Here is a 13,802-nt window from a genome sequence, read left to right on the forward strand (position 1 = left end):
GCGTCAGCCGTTGCTTCAGCGGGTTAATAGCCTACGCCCCCTGTCCTGTTGACTTTTCTGTCACCTCGTAAAAAACTGGATATAAACAACTTAGTAAGCTTAATAATAAATTCTCAACTGCAGTTCCCGACCAGACGCGTCAGTCTGGGCCGGATTCGTGCTGAGAATAGGATACAGGCTTCCTTTTTTCCCCCCTCTCTCTCTCTCTCTCTCTCTCTCTCTCTCTCTCTCTCCTCTCTCTCCACTTGGTGCCGTCTCTGCGGTTGTGGAGCATGCGCACATGCATTGTCCAGTTATACTCTGATTAAGGTGTATACATGACGGAGAAAATCGAATTCCAATCGCATTATCTGGGTGTCTTAATCGGAGTTCTCAACTCCAATTTCAGTCGGACTAAGGTGTTTACATGCACTTCAGTTGTCCAGTTATAGTCGGATTAAGGCAATAATTCGGTTTTTTCAAGTGTCATGTAAACGTACTGACTGATTGATGACCTCACATCTGATCTCAATACTGTTTGACTGATTCACTTTCACAGCCCTGCCCAGAGATTTACAACATACAAGAAACGGCCTATTTTCGAGGCCTAAAAGAGGTTTTACCTGAAAAAAAAATACATAGTTCCATCGTTCGCATTTTGAAGGGCTGGAAAAAAATTATATTATAGCGAACGATGGAACTGTGTATTTTTTTTCAGGGAAAACCTCTTTTAGGCCGCGAAAATAGGCCGTGTCTTTGGGTCTGTTCACAGCACTGTATGTTGTAAATCTCTGGGCAGGGCTATGGGCTGGCGTTGCTAACGGGAGGAGTGCAGAGAGTCTTCTACTGCAATTAAAGTACTTAGGGCCTATTTGTAGATCATACAACCCCACTTTTAAAAAATGCTACTATCCCTTTAAAACTTTAGGAAAATAAAACAATTGATTATTATTTTCGATGTTTTAGTGTGAAGGTCGTCACACACAGATGGTTAAACCCAAACTGTTACATTTGTTTCTGTCGTTTGTTGCAGAGAGATTAGAGATTATGTATTTTATACATGAATAAAGTATTAAAAACAGAATTTGTGTCTGTTGGTGTGGTGTCTTGTTTTGACCAGTTTTTTGTTGACCATAGGCAAGGGCGTAACTTTGGATTAAACATTGGGGGGTTAAGATTTCTGCCCACATGAGGATTTTTTTTACATGTCACTTTGTATCAATGACAAGAGGTGGTGTGATACAGCCTATGTGGGAATGCCAAAATAAAGAGGTAGATTAACATTTTCCTTTTATCAATGTAAAGACCAAATGTGCCTGAAATCAGTTTTCAGATCAGATAAATCCTACCAGCACATTTATTTTGTGGCATCCTCCTCTAGTTTACTTCCTACCAGCAAACTAGCAACCAGCCACACATCGTCAGATTATTAAAAATAGAGGAGGAAAAGACGACATGCAGAGCTAACTTGGAGCTAACGTCCGAAGAGATGGGACTATTTTCTTCACAGCGGGGCTGTTTGATTAGATAATATTTCTGGTTGAATAAAAACTACATGAAATTGATTGCATATTCCTCTTTCATATTGTCTTTATTGGTAACCGTTTTATAAAAGCAATATATAAGCAATATATATTGCTTAATTATTTCACATCAGATTATTTACAGGACAGAGATGAATACAGTTTAATAATTATCTGAGTGGCATGTTAACAGAAAAATCATTAGCTGGTAGGATTAGTAGCTGATGGTTTTACATCAGCAGGAAATGCAGTAATGATTCAGTAAAACCACAAAGAAAAAGAAATCACATGTAATTCATTATATTCAGCGTCTCTACAACATTATGTTTGTTTCCAGTTGTGTTTCTTGCTGTGTCTGTTTACCTGTGACCAGCTCAGTCTGTAAAGTTGATCATGAATCATCCATCTTTAAAGGAAGAGGAAGAAGTTTACAAGAATCATTGAGAAAATATTTTTTAAAAATCAACTGATTGTAATGTGATTGTAATGTGAAAACGTGAGTGAGAGACAGAGACAGATATGTAGAGACTAAACTGTCTGTTCAACAGTGAGAAGGTTTCTGTGACAGGAGGAGACTCTGATTCACTCAACACAGAGACACTGAGGAACCAGGACTGTACCAGGGGAATCCAAACCCAGGATACAGAGGTTGAGTGAAGGTGGTGTTGAAGGTGTAGATGTGGATCAGTGAGTCAGAGGAGACTCTGTAGAAGGACAGAGTGCCAGCAGGACAGTCCACATACACTGCTACTCTGTTAGAGACAGAGGAGGAGGAGGAGGAGGAGGAGGAGGAGGTGATAGGTGTCCGTATGCCATTGTGCCAGACAAAGTAACGACCATCATAGCACTCCAGACTCCAGGACTGATCGTTCCCTCCAAACCCACAGTCTCTACTGTCCCCTTTCCTTCTGATTCCTCTGTAACTCACTGATATATCAACCTTTCCTCTGCACTCGACCTCCCAGTAACAGCGACCAGTCAGACCAGTTGAACACAGCAGCTGAGGCCAGTAGTCAAATCTGTCTGGATGATCAGGATATGACTGATGCTTCTCCACACGTGTCGCCTTCCTGTTGTTGTCAGACAGTTTGATGTTTGTGTTCACTGTGTTTGTGTCGATTGTGAGTTGACAGGAATCTGATGGAGAGAACAAGACACAGCTGCAGTTATTGATCATGTGATCAGTTATTGACAGTTTGAAGATGGTTGAATGTGCTGCTCAAAGTGAAAACACACTTACATCTCCTCAGACCTGGTGTCAAGAATGGGACTCCAGCAGGCTCCACCCTGAAAGGAGGAGGGGGGTCAGAGCAGCACCTTCTCTGTCAGCATGCACACATGGACGTTACATGGCTCTCACACACACACACTGTTTTATCACTGTGTTCACATGGAGGCTTGTATGTATGGATGAACACTGAGCACAGAGAAGAAGGAGCTGGAGTCTTTATCTAGTGATGATACAGAGCAGGAGGAGACGAGGAGGAAACACTTCATCATGTGTTTTCTCCATGTGATGTCACTGCAGTGTGAGCCACACACTTTCACTCTCTGACTCTCAAGCTGCAAAACACATGTCACAGCAAATACATTGAAGACACAACAGGTGGAGAAGAAGAAGAGTGCATCTGTGAACAGTGGATGGTTTCAGTGTTTGATGAAGAAGGAAACACACTCAACATGTTTGTTAGAGCTCAGTGAAACAGTGAGTTTAGTGAGAAACACTGAGTGTGAACACAACTTGTGTTTGTTTGAAGAAAACTCCACAGGAAGCTGAAGAATGAGGCTGTGAGCAGGTTTCCACAGGAGCCACAGCAGCAGTGAGTGGATGAAGGAGCTCTAATAGAAACCATCTGATCACAGTGACAGGACGGATCAGGATCTCATGATCAATGACTCTGTTCTTCTCTGCTCTTCACACAGATCAGCTACAACACACTGACTCACTGTGATCAGTCACATCATGTGGAATAAAGCAGCCGTCCTCAGGACCAGTCCTGAGCTCCATCAAACCTGTCCACACATTTTTACTGGACTTGAAGGCAGAGTCCAGAGGAAGCAGAGAAACTGTAGAGCAGAGAGAACCAGGCTCAGCTCAGAGCACATGGACTCAGACAGGAAGTGAAGCTCCAGCTGCTGGAGACTTTCATTAAGGAGCCATTTTGTGGCTTCACCTGATCTGGAGTCAGACGTGTTTGAGCAGCACACACACAGTCTGAAAACAGCTGTTTGATCACACACACATTCAGCCACAAACACTGATTATTACACTGTTCACTACACTCACTCTCTTCTGATTGACAGCTCCAGGACTCTGGACAGTGATGACATCTGGATGTCACACTTGATTGATTGACTTGACTTGATTTACTGTCTCCTCAACACAACAACAGATCTCATCAGGACAAGATCAGGATCTCAGAGAGACTGAGCTGATTATTGATCATCAATATCTGACCAGACAGGGAGACCTGATGGTACCGCCTGATTTCTGTCTCTTATTTCCTCCTTGCTTGGAGACGCAGGGAGACGAATGTCTCTGAGCAGAGGACATGGTTTGATTCTTGTTGCTGTGTTGTTATTAGTGTGTCCACACTCAACAGGTGTCTACAGTCTCTGGGACTGTTCAGGTCAAACACACTGTTGGTTCAGGAGCAGTTAGAAGTCGGGTTGGAGATTCTGGGATAACGGTTTAGGCCACATTTTGAAAATACACGAGTCAAAAGTCCCAGCCCCTTTCCTCAGATTTCTCTCTGAAGCTAAGCCTTCACCTTTACGCTGACCTGGGTGATCGCGCACGTGAGAGGAGGGAGAGAGATGGCAGCTTGATTGGGCGTAGGCAGAACTAGACATGAAGGCATCTGATTGGTTTTTCCTTTTCAAAGCGAAAAGCATGGATTGGTCAGAGTTTTGTCAGTCCTGCAGCTGCCACAGAGGTCTGATTGTTTCTGTTCCTTTTTCTGAATACATAATGTATTGACTACTCTCAGGATAGAAGGACCATTTCACCCATACAGAAAGTGTTTCTGAACATGATTACCAACCATAACTTTAAACCAGCTGCAGCTGAAAATGTTTCCTGATAAACTGAAATAAAGTCTGATCAAAACATCTGGAGAGACTCAGAGCACAGCTGCCAACAGCTGGTTTCATCACTGACATCTCTTCCATACAAGGTGTGAACGGGGCCATACAAGGTCATTTTTATTTTATTTGTTTATTAAGATCCCCATTAGCTGCAGCAAAGCCACAGCTATTCTTCCTGGGGTCCAACAGTATCAAATATACAGTTGAAAACACAAAACATAAACATTATAAAAATTTAAAACAAAAAAAACAAGTGAGCGATATGCTTAACCTAACAAAACAAAAACAGAATAAGTGTTTACATTTCTTAACTGTGCTTCATTCATTCTTCGTTATATTAATTGTTCACATACTAATCCGATTACCCACATTTCTACATATCATATATGTATACATCATTACACATCACACATCATACTTGTATATACATTCATTCTACCGAATATACATTATAATAACACATATCCTATATCCATCGAAATATACTCCATATATAAATATACCATGTTGTCTTACTTTGATAAATGCTGTTTTATTAATATTTTGAATTTCTTTGTGTTCGTGGTGAGTTTGATATTTTTCGGCAGTGAATTCCATTCTTTCATACCTCTATACAACACCGTACGCTTGATGGCGTTAGATCTTGCTTTAGGTAATGTAAAGTTTCCTACAGCTGCATGTCTGGTGATATATTTATGACTCTCTGCACTAAAAGCGAGGTTTTTAAACAAGATAACAGGTGTTTTTAGGACAGATATATTTCTAATAACAACAAACAGTGAGTACAATAGTCTGTCTTTGACCAGTAACCAGTTAAGTTTCTTGTGCATAGAAATTATCCTTGTCCTGTAGTCACACTTAAGTATTGTGCGGGCAGCTCTATTCTGTATACATTGTAGTTTATTTAACATGTCTCCAGTGGCATTTGACCAAACTGCTGGGCAATAGTCGAGATGTGATAATATTATCGATTGGATTGCTGTTTTCAAGATGTTTATATTTATAAAAGTTGCATGTCTTCTTAGAATTGATATACCTCTACCCATCTTTGCAATCATATTATTAATGTGTTTTTTCCATGATAATTTGTTGTCAACTGTCACTCCCAGCAATTTGGTCTCATGTACCTGGTCTATAGTGATATCTTTGATTTTAATATTTAATACAGGATTTCTATCAATATTATGATTTGAGCCTACAATCATGCACTTGGTTTTAGATATGTTCAGGACCAGCTTGTTTTCTTTAACCCATTCAGCCACACTTTCTAGTTCCTTATTCATAATAGTTTCTAATACATTATTAGTAGATGCTGATGTATATATGGTTGCGTCATCCGCATACATAACTGTGTTAGCCTTCTCTAATACATACGGTAAATCATTTGTGAAAATACTGAATAATAAAGGACCAAGGCAGCTCCCTTGAGGTACTCCACATGTCGTGGTTTTGGTTTCTGAGTAGCTGCCGTTAAAAAATACTGTTTGTGTCCTGTTTGATAGATAGCTATAAAACCAATTAAGTGCAGATTGCTCAAAGCCATAGCAGGACAGTTTTGTTAGTAGTAAGTGATGATCAATTACATCAAAAGCAGCTGAGAAATCCAGAAATACAACACCAACCATATTTTTGTTATCAATTGCTCTAAGCCAATCATCAGACATGCTAGGTGTGAACGGGGCCATACCAGGTGTGAACGGGGTCATAGAAAATGTTCCAGCTCCTCCTCCTCTATCAGAATGTGTGTGGCTGCAGCAGCTTCTCCATACCTGAGAGAGTCCAGTCTCCAGTCTGGATCCTCCAGTCCAGCAGACAGCAGCTTCACTCCTGAGGCTCCTGGATGATTGTAGCTCAGGTCCAGCTCTCTCAGATGGGAGGGGTTGGAGCTCAGAGCTGAGGCCAGAGAAACACAGCCTTTCTCTGTGACCAGACATCCTGACAGACTGAACACACACAACAACACACAGGAAACCACTGTCAACACCTGGAGGTGTGTTAAAATGTCATCAGATAAACATCTGGATGGATCCTCACCTGAGAGTCTCCAGTCTACAGTGTGGACTCTCCAGTCCACCAGAAAGCAGCTTCACTCCTGAGTCCTGCAGGTTGTTGTTACTCAGGTCCAGGTGTCTCAGACTAGAGGACTGGAAGCTGAGGACTGAGGACAGAGCTTCACAGCTTCTCTCTGAGAGGTTACAACTGTTTAGTCTGAAGAGATTATCATGAGGAATTAAAGAAGAAAGGAATTTATTTTCTGTCCTGTTGAAAAGACATCAGTGTTTTTATATAATGATGAATAAATCCAACTATCTCTACACTTACAGAGCTTTGTTAGAGGCTTTGACCACTGGCAACAGCCTCAGAAGAGCATACTCTGAAGTAGAGTATTTCCTCAGGTCAAACTCATCCAGATCTTCTCCTGATGACAGTAAGATGAAGACCAGCGCCGACCATTGAGCAGGAGACAGTTTATCTGTGGAGAGACGTCCTGATCTCAGGGACTCTTGGATCTCCTCCACTAGAGAACGATCATTCAGTTCATTCAGACAGTGGAACAGGTTGATGCTTTTCTCTGCAGAGGGAGTCTCTTCAATCTTCTTCTTGATGTACTGGACTGTTTTCTGATTGGACCGTGAGTCACTTCCTGTCTGCGTCATCAGACCTTGTAGGAGAGTCTGATTGGTCTCCAGTGAAAGACCCAGGAGGAAGCGGAGGAACAAGTCCAGGTGTCCACTTGGACTCTGTAAGGCCTCGTCCACAGCGCTCTGGTAGAAAGATGTAGATGTGTCTTTAAACACTTGAGACCACCGAGACGTTGTTTGTTGTTGTGACATCAGGTTGAGTCCAGAGTTGATGAAGGTCAGATGGACATGAAGAGCAGCCAGAAACTCCTGAACACTCAGATGGATGAAGCAGAACACCTTGTCCTGGTACAGGCCTCTCTCCTCTTTAAAGATCTGTGTGAACACTCCTGAGTACACTGAGGCTGCTCTGATGTCGATGCCACAATCTGTCAGGTCTGATTCATAGAAGATCAGGTTTCCTTTCTGCAGCTGCTCAAAAGCCAGTTTTCCCAGAGACTCAATCATCTTCCTGCTCTCTTGACTCCAGTGTGGATCTGTCTCAGCTCCTCCGTCATACTTGACCTTCTTGACTTTGGCCTGAACCACCAGGAAGTGGATGTACATCTCAGTCAGGGTCTTGGGCAGCTCTCCTCCCTCTCTGGTCTTCAACAGCTCCTCCAGAACTGTAGCAGTGATCCAGCAGAAGACTGGGATGTGGCACATGATGTGGAGGCTTCGTGATGTCTTGATGTGGGAGATGATCTTTCTGGCCTGCTCCTCATCTCTGAACCTCTTCCTGAAGTACTCCTCCTTCTGTGGGTCAGTGAACCCTCTGACCTCTGTCACCATGTTGACACACTCCGGAGGGATCTGATTGGCTGCTGCAGGTCGTGTGGTTATCCAGAGGCGAGCAGAGGGAAGCAGATCCCCCCTGATGAGGTTGGTCAGCAGCACATTGACTGAGGTGGACTCTGTCACATCAGTCAGGATCTCAGTGTTGTGGAAGTCCAGAGGAGGTCGACACTCGTCCAGACCGTCAAAGATGAAGACGACCTGGAACTGATCAAAGCTGCAGATTTCTGCTTCTTTGGTTTCAGTGAAGAAGTGATGAACAAGTTCCACCAAGCTGAACTTTTTCTCTTTCAGCACATTCAGCTCTCTGAAAGTGAAGGGAAATGTGAAGTGTATGTCCTGGTTGGCTTTGTCTTCAGCCCAGTCCAGAGTGAACTTCTGTGTTAAGACTGTTTTCCCAATGCCAGCCACTCCCTTAGTCATCACTGTTCTGATTGGTTCTTCTCTTCCAGGTGAGGCTTTAAAGATGTCTACATGTCGGATGGTTGTTTCTGGTCTGTCTGGTCTCCTGGATGCTGTTTCAATCTGTCTGACCTCATGTTCATCATTGACCTCTCCAGCCCCTCCCTCTGTGATGTAGAGCTCTGTGTAGATCTGATTCAGAAGGGTTGGGTTTCCTGCTTTAGAGATCCCCTCAAACACACACTGGAACTTCTCCTTCAGTTTAGATTTGAGTTTATGTTGACAAACTCCAGCATGACTTTCTAAATAGAGAACAAAATAAGATCAATAAATCTATAATGAAGTCAATATTTTAACATTTAACACCACTAAAGAAAGACCATTATAACATTTCACTCTATCCCTTCAGATACTAGAAAATGTTCCATTCTTCTTGAATCTTTAGATAAATCCTCTTACTGCTCCGCAGACAGTCAGCCAACTCTTCCTGTTTCATTCTCCTCAGGAAGTTCACTGTGATCTTCAGAAATGCCTCTCTGCTGCTCCTCCTCTGATCTTCATCCTCAACGTCCACCATCTCTTCATCCTTCATCTGAGTCTCTAAGCATTCTGGGTAATCTGGTGTCAGGAGCCTCTGGACTCTCTTCAGCTCCTTCTTCACAAAAGTGACAATGTTCTCCTCCAGCAGCTGGAACAGATGATAAAATGAACATTTCATTTCATCTGAAGACAACATGTGATTCATGTGTCAGTCTGAAGCTCTGTGGCTGTGGTTGATGGGGTTAACAGTAACAGTGTGATTGTACATGTACAGACCATAAATATGGAGTCTAGGTCTGGTGGATGCTGCTGTTCAGACTCATCACTGTGGACCTCTGAGATCTTCTGCTGAACTCTGTGGAGAAAACATCAACCGTGAGGAAAATGACTGACTCCAATCTGACACTAAATATGAATGTGGCTGATTTTCAATTCCTCCACTGAGGATGGCAGGTGACTGGTAGATGACTCAGTCATGAGTCAAGAGCCAGAGAGTGAGAATGGTTCACAGTTGTACTGTCCACCATTTCAACCATGTGAGTGTTATGTAGTTTTTATATGTCTCATAAGAACTTGTTTTTAAACTGGTTTATACAGTCTTTTCCAAATATTTTTTTATTTATCATAATAATTTATAAATTGTATTACACCATGTTAGACCTTTGATTTCCATTCGTTGCCTTTTTCTGGTTCAATCATGACTACACTTAGGCAACAATGACTTTCAGACCAGGTATATTAAATTAACATTCAAATAAAGACAGTTACTGTGTTACATATTTAGTTAAAGCAGATAACAGCGGCACGGCCGTTTCGGCTAATGCTGTGTTCAAGGCAGGCTTTTGAAACCGTAAGTTACAGCTTCAAGTCACAACTACGACTTGGTAGCGTTCCAGGTAACCCGTAGCTCGTGTTTTTACCGTCCTGTTGTCTGTGAAAGTTCCCTATAACGGCCACTCGTAACTTCCAACCCGTGAACTCGTACCAGATCGAACTGGTATGACTTCACAGGAAGGAAAAACACAAAGTACGAGTTTCCTTGAACGCACCATGAGTTAGCAGCCCCCGCCCTTGTCAGGCATCAATTGGTCCTCGTGCTACGTCACCACATTCACGCGCATCCCTTGGCTGCACACACAGCCCTTCATGCCGTTCTCTCCCCTCATTGGATAAAACTTGTATCCCACAAGGAAAATTTTCTCCTCGGGTTTCAGCAGAGCAGAGTGACGGAGAGACTCGTGTTTAGGCTGAAATACTTCATGTAAGTGATTGCTGACGGAAAATAGGACTATTTAGGACTTATATTAACAAAAACATTCCACTGATATCTGCTTTAAAAAGAAGACTGTACATTTCATTTGAATATTTGATTTGAAGTGATAAGTATATAGAATGTCATTTGCAAGTAAAATGCCTCATGTTGTGTTAAAAAGGAGGACATAATGCTCTAGGAGTGAAGGTGAACGTGTGAAGCAGGGTTCAAACTTAACTTTTTTGCTCACTGGCCAACTGGCTAGTAAGCTTTAAAAATCTACTGGCCAGAAAGATTTTTTACTGGCCAAAAATTATGTACAGCTGTTTTGTATATTTTTCATTGTGTTGAACTGTTATAATACACTCATAAGCATTTTTAACACATATCATAGCTATTAGCATATTTTTGTGTGGAATAAAGGAGTCAAGTTTGCCTTTTTTTCCTAAAAGGTTTATTTTAGGGATGCACATGGTTAACTGTTTAACCATTAACCTATAACAAGAACTTGACCGAATAATACTATCAGTTATTTATATATATTTATTTATTAGCTCCTTATGTCGTCAACTCATGGGGGCGTGTCGACATGTGCAGACTTCCACTGCCTTCAGTCATATTATTTAGTATCTAAAAGTTTCACAGGAGGACTGACACTGTGCACCATGAAGGAAGATCAGACAATAAATGTAGCCTACACGGACATAGATGTGCATCACCTGTAATAACGGCGCTGCAATAAAAAAAGAAAAGAAAAAAAAGACGTGGCAGCTCTCCTGGAGCTCTGCTGTTCCTCTCTCTTCAGTCTGGTGTTTGGCTGCACTTTCAATAAGAAAAGTTCCATATGAGCGCGATCAGCAGAGACAGAGCACAATGGATGTGGCATTGATCAGATATCGCAGCGCACATGTTTATTTAACGGCAAAAAATAAATAAATAAAATAAAATTGGAGCAATGTTTTTTTTTGCCGACTGGCGACCGCTAATTTTGAACCCTGGTGTGAAGTCATGACATCAGTAAGTTTTTGTTGTTGTTAGCAACCATGCTGTGAACTCCTCGTTCTGCACAAGCTACATGTTTGTCTTTTTTCATTCACTAAAGATGAAGTCTGACTTTAAGTCCAGGGTCTCATTAGTTTTAAAGTTTTGAGACGAAGCTGCAAAAACTTGGTCAAAGCTTCACCTTTCTTTTTCTTTTTTTTAATCTTTTTCTTTTTTTTACTGGGTGTGTCATGAGTGTGTGTGTACATGTACGTCTCAAACTGCCATTATGTATTTAGGTATATTTATTGTCTAAGGCAGCCTTACCATTCCACAGAGTCCACAACAAATTTCCCTTGTGGCACAATAATGTTGATTCTATTCTATTCACCTAGAGCAGTGATTCCCAACCTGTGGCCAAGGTATTGTAAGTGGGCCATCAAATCACTTTCAAAATAGTATGATTTTAGTGCAAAAGAATAAAATTGTAAATATATAAAAATAAGAATAGGGGAGATCAGTTTCTGTCTCAGCTCCTAGAACTTGCAGAGTGTTCACGTCGGGTTCTCCTCCTCATTTGTCTACTACAATTAGCAATGCCTTCAACTCCTTAGTGACTGCGGAGCTTCCTACATGTTTCCCTGCTTTCAGTTCAGTCCTGAATGTTCTTTCATTAACATTAGAATAAAAAAGTGCTCTGAGAAAATATTATTTGACCTCTGTATTGTTTTTGGGGTCGGAGGTGAGATTTTCAACTGGTCCCTGAGTTGGAAAAGGTTTGGAACCACTGACCTAGAGCATTTGAGATACAACTGTTGTTCAGTCAACCATTCAGGAATTCACTGCTCACCTCACTGGTGTCAACAAGTCAGGTTTACCAGTCAAGTTTAAAGTCTGAATGTCTCTAATGTGGCTTCAGCTTTTTACAAGGTGTCACCAACAACTGTGGACTCAATGGAGCAGAACATCAGCAGCTACCTGAGCAGGTAGTTCAGTCCAACTACAGACTATGCAGCTCTGGACCAAGACAGGATTCTATCATGATATTAAAGGGATAGTTCACCCAAAATAGAAATTTTGATTATCTACTCACCCTCATGTCGACTAAGTGCTGGGAGAAGTTTCAGAGTCCTCCGTGGCTTCTCTGAGTTACAGGGGGTCTCGGCGTAGCAGTGCATGTCCAATATAATGGTTGCAAATGGATACCAATTGTCTTCGTAACAAAAAGACACACCAAAAAACATCCAAATACCTCCATGCTGCTTGTATGTAATGTCCCACTTGTATTGAAGCCCCGAAATGCGAAATTGTCCAGAAAAAAAGTCTATATTTCAAGCTTGTTTTGTAGCGGAAGCTTCTCGGAGCTCCTCTTCCCGGTTCATCAAATTTGGACAAACTGGGAAGAGGACGGACCCTGGTTCATCCAAATTGGACAATTGGACGAACCAGGAAGAGGAGCTTCCGCTACAAACAAGCTTGAAATATAGACTTTTTTTTTTTTTTTTGGGACAATTTCGCATTTCAGGGCTTCAATACAAGACGGACATTACATACGAGCAGCGTGGAGGTATTTGGATGTTTTTTGGTGTGTCTTTTTGTTACGAAGACAGTTGGTATCCATTTGCAACCGTTATATGGACATGCACTGCTACGCCGAGACCCCCTGTAACTCAGAGAAGCCAGGGATAACTCTGAAACTTCTCCCAGCCCTTAGTCGACATGAGGGTGAGTAGATAATGAGTGAAATTTCAATTTTGGGTGAACTATCCCTTTAAGTTTGCAGTTCATACCTTCCGTCAGCAGCTTGTCCTTCTTTAAAGGCAATTGGACGATACATAGACCCACCACTCTTCATGGACACACAGCTGGGTTCAGGAGAGTCTGATCTCTGCTGCTGCATCCTGATAAGAAACAAGTGATGAATGAAATGTTGTAGTTTGACCAGAATAAAGATTCATTTTGAGCAGATCTGACCTCATCTTAGTTGATCAGTTGATGAATCAGTGGTTGGTTGTTCCTTCACTTAGACACTTCATACTTTAGTATTATCATTTCTAAGTTGTTGTTGAGTAGTTGATGTGACAGTGAGTGTGAATAATGATGGGGCAGTGATGTGAGTGCTGAGCTCTGACATGGAGAAGAGTCATGGACAGTTAGAGATCCTCATCTCACCTCTGAGCTTTGCTCTGGCTCTCATGTTCCCCCCACAGAGTGGTTTTAGAGGGAGGGGCTCCCTCCTCTCTGTCCTCACACTGATTCATAGCAGAGCCCCCACCTTCACACAAACACAACAACAGGCTTCATCACAACACAACAGGACGAACATTACTTCTGATCACTGTCACTAATATGTCACTAATACACTGAGCTGGACACGTTGATCTATTCCAGACAACCACAACAGGACTCACTTCACAGTACACAATGTTGACACAAGGGGCCCTAATTTCTTGGCGCAACTCAGGGTGGCGCAGCGAAGCGAGCCCTGACGCAGCTGGCGAAGTGGTATTATCGTCCAGTGCAACAAGGTGCGCAGCGGATTCGGTAAATTGGCAGACTGCTGTGCGCTGAGATGGGAGTGGTCGCGCAGCAGGGGGAGGTGTCGACAGATTCGCCGTGGCG

At 42.2% G+C, this 13,802-nt stretch overlaps 1 pseudogene across 1 annotated transcript; it reads right to left on the reverse strand.

Moving 5' to 3' along the window:
- Positions 1-1,781: 1,781 nt before the first annotated feature.
- On the reverse strand, positions 1,782-13,500 carry LOC146975035 (protein NLRC3-like; annotated as a pseudogene). Its single transcript, XR_015037648.1, has 8 exons — positions 13,353-13,500; positions 12,971-13,081; positions 9,224-9,302; positions 8,867-9,095; positions 6,624-8,709; positions 6,359-6,532; positions 2,743-2,789; positions 1,782-2,639 (listed from the first exon to the last, which is right to left on the reverse strand). The product of XR_015037648.1 is annotated as a protein NLRC3-like (transcript).
- Positions 13,501-13,802: the final 302 nt, after the last annotated feature.

Source organism: Trachurus japonicus, chromosome 14 (assembly GCF_045865225.1).
Source record: "Trachurus japonicus isolate A0001 chromosome 14, Traja_1.0".
In the NCBI taxonomy this organism is placed as follows: Eukaryota; Metazoa; Chordata; class Actinopteri; order Carangiformes; family Carangidae; genus Trachurus; species Trachurus japonicus.